This window comes from Oncorhynchus tshawytscha, linkage group LG04 (assembly GCF_018296145.1).
Source record: "Oncorhynchus tshawytscha isolate Ot180627B linkage group LG04, Otsh_v2.0, whole genome shotgun sequence".
NCBI classification, from domain to species: Eukaryota; Metazoa; Chordata; class Actinopteri; order Salmoniformes; family Salmonidae; genus Oncorhynchus; species Oncorhynchus tshawytscha.
The window spans coordinates 13,806,938-13,816,144 of NC_056432.1; the positions used below are offsets into that span (position 1 = coordinate 13,806,938).

The window sequence follows — 9,207 nt, forward strand, 5'->3', positions numbered from 1 at the left end:
ACCTCTCTATTGGTTAACCTGTGTTCCCTCACCTCTCCAAGCCTCTCTATTGGTTAAGCTGTGTTCTTTCACCCGTCCAAGCCTCTCTATTGGTTAACCTGCGTTCCCTCACCTCTCCAAGCCTCTCTATTGGTTAAGCTGTGTTCCCTCACCTCTCCAAGCCTCTCTATTGGTTAACCTGTGTTCTCTCACCTCTCAAAGCCTCTCTATTGGTTAACCTGTGTTCCCTCACCTCTCCAAGCCTCTCTATTGGTTAACCTGTGTTCCTTCACCCCTCCAAGCCTCTCTATTGGTTAACCTGTGTTCCCTCACCTCTCCAAGCCTCTCTATTGGTTAACCTGTGTTCCTTCACCCCTCCAAGACTCTCTATTGGTTAACCTGTGTTCCTTCACCCCTCTAAGCCTCTCTATTGGTTAACCTGTGTTCCCTCACCTCTCCAAGCCTCTCTATTGGTTAACCTGTGTTCCTTCACCCCTCCAAGCCTCTCTATCGGTTAACCTGTGTTCTCTCACCTCTCAAAGCCTCTCTATTGGTTAACCTGTGTTCCCTCACCCCTCCAAGCCTCTCTATCGGTTAACCTGTGTTCTCTCACCTCTCAAAGCCTCTCTATTGGTTAACCTGTGTTCCTTCAGCCCTCCAAGCCTCTCTATTGGTTAACCTGTGTTCTCTCACCTCTCAAAGCCTCTCTATTGGTTAACCTGTGTTTTCTCACCCATCTAAGCATCTCCATTGGTTAACCTGTGTTTTCTCACCCCTCCAAGCCTCTCTATTGGTTGTTCTATGTTCTCCTCTCTGATGATGGACAGTGACAGACAGCGCCAACAGATGCAGTCTATTTGATCCTAGATGCTTAGCCTCCCCTGTCACAGCCACTGGATTCCTCTCAGGGTAATTGACTGGCTGTTTGATCTCTATGTGACTTACACGGTCGCGAGTCGCACACACACACTATTGTTATCAGTGGTGTGGGATGAGGTAAGAGAACGAAAGGCGTTTGAGGGAATAATGAACTGCTCTGTAGCTGTGGACCATGCGTTCTTCCCTTCAGTAGTCGCTGAATGCTCTATGCTGTCACAAGTGGTCATGTACTGTGATAGTTCAAAACAAACGGTAGTTGATTGAAGAGCCAAAGTAACACCTCGAGTGACTATAAGAGAGAAAGACTGAATCAAAGAAACAAGCTGGTTGTAATTCGTTTTCATATGTGGTACATTATTTAAAGCCCCATCACTTAATTGCTTGTGTACTAATGGCCTATTCTTCTCATCAAACTTAATTCCTAATTATATTGATACATTGATGTGAGCATGAAGGGCGATACACAGTGCATTCGGAAATTATTCAGACCCCTTCACTCAGTCCACATTTTGTTAAGTTAAAGCCTTATTCTAAAATGGATTTCAAAAAAATCCTAATGAAGCTACACACAATTCCCCACAATGAACAAGCAAAAACAGGTTTAAAAAAATGAAAAAAACAGAAACACCTTATTTACAGAAGTATTCAGACCCGTTGCCATGAGACTTGAAATTGAGCTCAGGTGCATCCTGTTTCCATTGATCATCCTTGAGATGTTTCTACAACTTGATTGGAGAACACCTGTGGTAAATTCAATTGATTGGACATGATTTGGAAAGGCAAATACCTGTCTATATAAGACCCACAGTTGACAGTGCATGTCAGAGCAAAAACCAAGCCATGAGGTCGAAGGAATTGTCCGTAGAGATCCGAGACATGATTGTGTTGAGACACAGATCTGGGGAAGGGTACCAAAACATTTCTCAGCATTGAAGGTCACCAAGAAAACAGTGGCCTCCATCATTCCTAAATGGAAGAAGTTTGGAACCACCAAGACTCTTCCTAGAGCTGGCCACCTGGCCAAACAGAGCAATCGGGGGAGAAGGGCCTTGGTCAGGGAGGTGACCAGGAACATGATGGTCACTCTGACAGAGCTCCAGAGTTCTTCTGTGGAAATGGGAGAACCTTCCAGAAGAACAACCATCTCTGCAGCACTCCACCAATCAGGCCTTTATGGCAGAGTGGCCAGACAGAAGCCACTCCTTAGTAAAAGGCACACGACAGCCCACTTGGAGTTTGCCAAAAGGCACCTAAAGTACTCTCAGATCATGAGAAACAAGATTCTCTGGTCTGATGAAACCAAGATTGAACGTTTGGCCTGAACGCCAAGCGCCATGTCTGGAGGAAACCTGGCACCGCCCAAAACCTGGCCAATACCATCCCTACAGGGACAGGCAGAGACTGGGAGACTAGTCAGGATCCGACACACAGCCAAGCACACAGCCAAGACAACGCAGGAGAGGCTTCGGGACAAGTCTCTGAATGTCCTTGAGTGGCCTAGCCAGGGCCTGGACTTGATCCCGATCGAACATCTCTGGAGAGACCTGAAAATATCTGTGCAGCGACAATCCTCATCCAACCTGACAGAGCTTGAGAGGATCGGCAGAGAATGGGATAAACTGTAGCATCATACCCAAAAAGACTTGAGGCTGTAATCGCTGCCAAATGTGCTTGAACAAAGTACTGAGTAAAGGGCCTGAATACTTACATATATGTGACATTTCAGTTAAAATAAAACATTACTAAAAACATGTTTTTGCTTTGTCATTATGGGGTATTGTTTGTAAATGAATGAGGAAAAAAATCTAATGTAATTGATTTTAGAATAAGGCTGTGTGTAATGTAACAAAATGTGGAAAAAATGAAGGGGTCTGAATACTTTTGGAATGCACTGTACCTTTGCTGAATTTATTACAGAAATACATAGCTATTATTATAATAATACTTTGGTGGGTGCTGATATTTGTCGTCTTCCACACATGTAGAAATGTGTATTATTTTCAGTCTAGTCTGTGAGGCACATCTAATGTTTTCGATAGTTTTGGAACAAATTCATTTAATTTCGTACATTTAAAAAGCTTAATAATTTCCCTAGACGTGACATTTAAATCGACAGGAACTTTACAAAACAAGATATTATCCTGAAAACCAGGATAATAAAATATCAAACTCTCATTTAATATTCTGCAAGTACAGGGACTATAAGCACCCGTTTTATCATGTTAAATTGTTTCTGTTAAAAACGATTAAACACAAATTGAGTGTGCGCATAGTATTATTTTGTCTTTTCAAAGGTAATCGAAGCTCATTCTATCCCGTTTGGATGTTGAAGTGATAGGTGGTTGTGCTGTAACAATATCTGACCGTGTTTGTGGAAACTATCCATTGCATAGATCAGAGGTGGGGAAAAGCTTTCTGTGTCCTGCTTGTTAGACGATCGAATGTCCACTCCTGATGGGGGCTCTTATTAGTTTATCTCCCGTGTGAGGTGTGTGGGGCCACGCGGGGTGTGTGGCGCCGTGTGGGGCCGTTCGGGTGAGTGGGGCCATTTTGCCTGTCAGATGGCCCGGATGTGTCATTGCATTGGGAAGGGGTCAAGAGAGGTCATAGCAGGTGTCAGGGTCACTCAGCGCGTCTGCACAACTTTGTCCCCACTCACAGAGCACGGAAACAAGGCTACGGTCTAACTGATTGATTTCAACCTAAATGTAGGCCTTCTCCCGGTTCCCTTCACCATCCGATGAACTCCTTCCAATCATAACGATAACACTGAAGTCTGATTGAATCATGATATTAGTGGTTCCCTGTGGCCCCACTGTATTTCGTTTTACTTTAATCAAATCAATAGATTAATCCGACTCACATCCCCTCAAACAAAAAAAAAACACACACACACACACACACACACACACACACACACACACACACACACACACACACACACACACACACACACACACACACACACACACACACAAATTACCGAAACATAGCATTTCAGTAAAACAGCATTACCACTGCCATTGTAATGCAATGGTTGCTGGTAAGTGGGGTCTGTTAGTATTTCCTGTCTATCATACTGCTTTTAATTGTTTCTTTATTATTATTGTGTTTGCTTTTGGAGAAAACAAGGAAAAACTCATCACACATCCGGAGATGAGGAACCAGAATGGCTAGTGCAGGGGCTGCTGATGGGACTGGATGAAAGAGAGAGGTTGAGAAAGAGAGAGAGAGATATTTTCACATTAACTTGTTCAAATCGTCTCTTCGTTTGTGCTCATAATATTCAAATCATCACATGGTGGAACCTGGGAGGCCAGAGCCACCAAATAATGGATGACACAACACACACTCCTACACTCTCTCCCCCACCCTGCTCGGAGATGGAGTGCTTTTTTATTTTAAAGTGAATGACTGGCCTTGGCCACTTTAAAGGACACTGCTTTGATAGACTTGGAGCAGAGTATTTACAAGATAACCCGAGCCCAAGGGCAGCACGCTATTGGATACGAGTGTCTGATTCTCCAGTGTCCACTTCAGTAAAATCGAAGCCCAAACATGTGCCCACCCCAACAACACCTCTCAATGTCAAGCGGTTTCTCTCTCCAGGGTCGCCGTGTGCATCAGAGACAAGGGCCCCCACTCTAGAAGGCCTTCAGAAACATGGCCCTCAACTCCTCTACACAATGCACTGTTTCAATAAATATCTGTATTAGTCAGACATTCTCTGGTTCTCATCTAAAGGCTAAGGGGTCTATTTGTCCTCCATTCACTTTCCCTTCTGTTCAAGTTGAAGAAGGCTATTGAGAAAAAAACATATATTTCACAGCCTTAATCAAATCTGAGTATGGATACAGGTAATATGCTTTAGATTTTTTTTATTTTTAAATTTATTTCACCTTTATTTAACCAGGTAGGCTAGTTGAGAACAGGTTCTCATTTACAACTGCGACCTGGCCAAGATAAAGCATAGCAGTGTGAGCAGACAACACAGAGTTACACATGGAATAAACAATTAACAAGTCAATAACACAGTAGAAAACAAAGGGGGAGTCTATATACAATGTGTGCAAAAGGCATGAGGAGGTAGACGAATAGTTACAATTTTGCAGATTAACACTTATTAATGAATTCATACATTTACAACAACATTCTATGGTCTATTGGTGGTACGATGTAAGTAGGGTTTAAGTCCTGCTTAAAACTCTTTCTGGAGGCAGATCTGTCCATGACACTTCTCTAAGTTCAATACAGGACATTCTAATTGGGAACCCACCAATGAGGCTTCAATAAAAAATGACACTATCAAACAAGTCACAACACATGCTCAAGCAAAACTTCAGCATCTCTCTCACTTTCTTCTTCAGTGAGCCACTCTCAGTCGTCACTCTCAGTCGTCACTCTCAAACTTCACTCTCAGTCGTCACTCTCAGTCTTCACTCTCAGTCGTCACTCTCAGTCGTCACTCTCAGTCTTCACTCTCAGTCTTCACTCTCAGTCTTCACTCTCAGTCTTCACTCTGTCTTCACTCTCAGTCGTCACTCTCAGTCGTCACTCTCAGCCTTCACTCTCAGTCGTCACTCTCAGCCTTCACTCTCAGTCTTCACACTCTGTCTTCACTCTCTGTCTTCACTCTCTGTCTTCACTCTCAGTCTTCACTCTCAGTCTTCACTCTCTGTCTTCACTCTCTGTCTTCACTCTCAGCCTTCACTCTCAGCCTTCACTCTCAGCCTTCACTCTCAGCCTTCACTCTCAGCCCTCACTCTCAGCCCTCACTCTTAGTCGTCACTCTCAGTCGTCACTCTAAGTCGTCACTCTCAGTCTTCACTCTCAGTCGTCACTCTCAGTCTTCACTCTCAGTCTTCACTCTCAGTCTTCACTCTCAGTCGTCACTCTCAGTCGTCACTCTCAGTCTTCACTCTCAGTCGTCACTCTCAGTCGTCACTCTCAGTCGTCACTCTCAGTCTTCACTCTCAGTCGTCACTCTCAGTCGTCACTCTGTCTTCACTCTGTCTTCACTCTGTCTTCACCCTCTGGCTTCACTCTCAGTCTTCACTCTCAGTCTTCACTCTCAGTCGTCACTCTCAGTCGTCACTCTCAGTCGTCACTCTCAGTCGTCACTCTCAGTCGTCACTCTCAGTCGTCACTCTGTCTTCACTCTGTCTTCACTCTCTGTCTTCACTCTCAGTCGTCACTCTCAGTCTTCACTCTCAGTCTTCACTCTCAGTCGTCACTCTCAGTCGTCACTCTCAGTCGTCACTCTCAGTCGTCACTCTGTCTTCACTCTCAGTCTTCACTCTCAGTCTTCACTCTCATTCTTCACCCTCAGTCTTCACTCTCAGTCGTCACTCTCAGTCTTCACTCTGTCTTCACTCTCAGTCGTCACTCTCAGTCTTCACTCTCAGTCGTCACTCTCAGTCTTCACTCTCAGTCTTCACTCTCAGTCTTCACTCTCAGTCTTCACTCTCAGTCGTCACTCTCAGTCTTCGCTCTGTCTTCACTCTCTGTCTTCACTCTCTGTCTTCACTCTCAGTCTTCACTCTCAGTCGTCACTCTCAGTCTTCACTCTGTCTTCACTCTGTCTTCACTCTCAGTCGTCACTCTCAGACTTCACTCTCAGTCGTCACTCTCAGTCGTCACTCTCAGTCGTCACTCTCAGTCGTCACTCTTTCTTCACTCTGTCTTCACTCTCAGTCGTCACTCTGTCTTCACTCTGTCTTCACTCAGTCTTCACTCTGTCTTCACTCTCAGTCTTCACCCTCAGTCGTCACTCTCAGTCGTCACTCTCAGTCGTCACTCTCAGTCTTCACTCTCAGTCGTCACTCTCAGTCGTCACTCTCAGTCGTCACTCTCAGTCTTCACTCTCAGTCGTCACTCTCAGTCGTCACTCTGTCTTCACTCTGTCTTCACTCTGTCTTCACCCTCTGGCTTCACTCTCAGTCTTCACTCTCAGTCTTCACTCTCAGTCGTCACTCTCAGTTGTCACTCTCAGTCGTCACTCTCAGTCTTCACTCTCAGTCGTCACTCTCAGTCGTCACTCTGTCTTCACTCTCTGTCTTCACTCTCAGTCCTCACTCTCAGTCCTCACTCTCAGTCGACACTCTCAGTCGACACTCTCAGTCGTCACTCTCTGTCTTCACTCTCAGTCTTCACTCTCAGTCGTCACTCTCAGTCGTCACTCTCAGTCGTCACTCTCAGTCGTCACTCTGTCTTCACTCTCAGTCTTCACTCTCAGTCTTCACTCTCATTCTTCACCCTCAGTCTTCACTCTCAGTCGTCACTCTCAGTCTTCACTCTCAGTCTTCACTCTCAGTCGTCACTCTCAGTCGTCACTCTCAGTCATCACTCTCAGTCATCACTCTCAGTCGTCACTCTGTCTTCACTCTCAGTCTTCACTCTCATTCTTCACCCTCAGTCTTCACTCTCAGTCGTCACTCTCAGTCTTCACTCTCAGTCGTCATTCTCAGTCTTCACTCTCAGTCGTCACTCTCAGTCGTCACTCTCAGTCTTCACTCTCAGTCGTCACTCTCAGTCGTCACTCTCAGTCTTCACTCTCAGTCGTCACTCTCAGTCGTCACTCTCAGTCGTCACTCTCAGTCTTCACTCTCAGTCGTCACTCTCAGTCGTCACTCTGTCTTCACTCTGTCTTCACTCTGTCTTCACTCTGTCTTCACCCTCTGGCTTCACTCTCAGTCTTCACTCTCAGTCTTCACTCTCAGTCGTCACTCTCAGTCGTCACTCTCAGTCGTCACTGTCAGTCTTCACTCTCAGTCGTCACTCTCAGTCGTCACTCTGTCTTCACTCTCAGTCTTCACTCTCAGTCTTCACTCTCATTCTTCACCCTCAGTCTTCACTCTCAGTCGTCACTCTCAGTCTTCACTCTCAGTCGTCACTCTCAGTCGTCACTCTCAGTCGTCACTCTCAGTCGTCACTCTCAGTCGTCACTCTCAGTTTTCACTCTCAGTCGTCACTCTCAGTCTTCACTCTCAGTCGTCACTCTCAGTCTTCACTCTCAGTCGTCACTCTCAGTCTTCACTCTCTGTCTTCACTCTCTGTCTTCACTCTCAGTCGTCACTCTCAGTCGTCACTCTCAGTCGTCACTCTCAGTCTTCACTCTCAGTCGTCACTCTCAGTCGTCACTCTCAGTCTTCACTCTCAGTCGTCACTCTCAGTCTTCACTCTCAGTCATCACTCTCAGTCTTCACTCTCAGTCGTCACTCTCAGTCTTCACTCTGTCTTCACTATCTGTTTTCACTCTCAGTCTTCACTCTCAGTCTTCACTCTCAGTCTTCACTCTCAGTCTTCCCTCTCAGTCTTCCCTCTCAGTCTTCACTCTGTCTTCACTTTTAGTCGTCACTCTCAGTCTTCACTCTGTCTTCACTCTCAGTCGCCACTCTCAGTCTTCACTCTCAGTCGTCACTCTCAATCTTCACTCTCAGTCTTCACTCTCAGTCGTCACTCTCAGTCGTCACTCTCAGTCGTCACTCTCTGTCTTCACTCTCTGTCTTCACTCTCAGTCTTCACTCTCATTCTTCACTCTCATTCTTCACTCTCAGTCGTCACTCTCAGTCGTCACTCTCAGTCTTCTGTTCAAAATGGTATTGTTGGAACTGTAAAATATAGACCATTCAAACCTTACCAAGGACACAATATAGTCCCTGCCTATAAGAAGCTATATTTCCTGAATGTTTTATTGTGAAGGGACCCATGTAACGCGGTACAGGTGCCATAGCAAGCATCAATTCATGTTTAATTGTAATATTATAACAAAATGAAACACGTTCTAACGTCTAATATTACAGCTGCAAAATGTGAGGCTTTGACAATAACGACTTGACTGTAGAAGGTGGTAATTGATGGTATGCAGATGAATTAATACCATTGATCAATAGGAATTAATATCTAGAAGGTATTGATATTTGATCAGGAGGACAGAAACATGTTATTGTGGCAATTGTTTGTTTTTACCGCAGCAAGGTTGAATTTATTTCGGACAGGAACTGTATATCCACCTTTGAAAAACAAGTAGCATCAACCACGGTGTATGGCTTGGATGCTCTTGATGTTGCAGCTATAGAACCTTTTGAGGATCTCAGGACACATGCCAAATCTTTTTAGTTCCTGAGGGGGAATAGGCTTTGTCGTGCCCTCTTCACGACTGTCTTGGTGTGTTTGGACGAATCTAGTTTGTTTTTGATGTGGACACCAAGGAATTTGAAGCTCTCAACCTGCTCCACTACAGCCCCGTCAATGAGAATGGGGATGTGCTCGGTGCTCCTTTTCCTGTAGTCCACAATCATCTCCTTAGTCTTGGTTACGTTGAGGGATAGGGTGTGATTCTGGCACCAC

General features: G+C 45.2%; 1 protein-coding gene across 1 annotated transcript in view; it reads right to left on the reverse strand.

Moving 5' to 3' along the window:
- LOC112247110 (cotranscriptional regulator FAM172A homolog) overlaps nucleotides 1–9,207 on the reverse strand; it is a 347,725-nt gene that overhangs the window by 6,199 nt on the left and 332,319 nt on the right. The gene's annotated exons all lie outside the window — the stretch shown is intronic.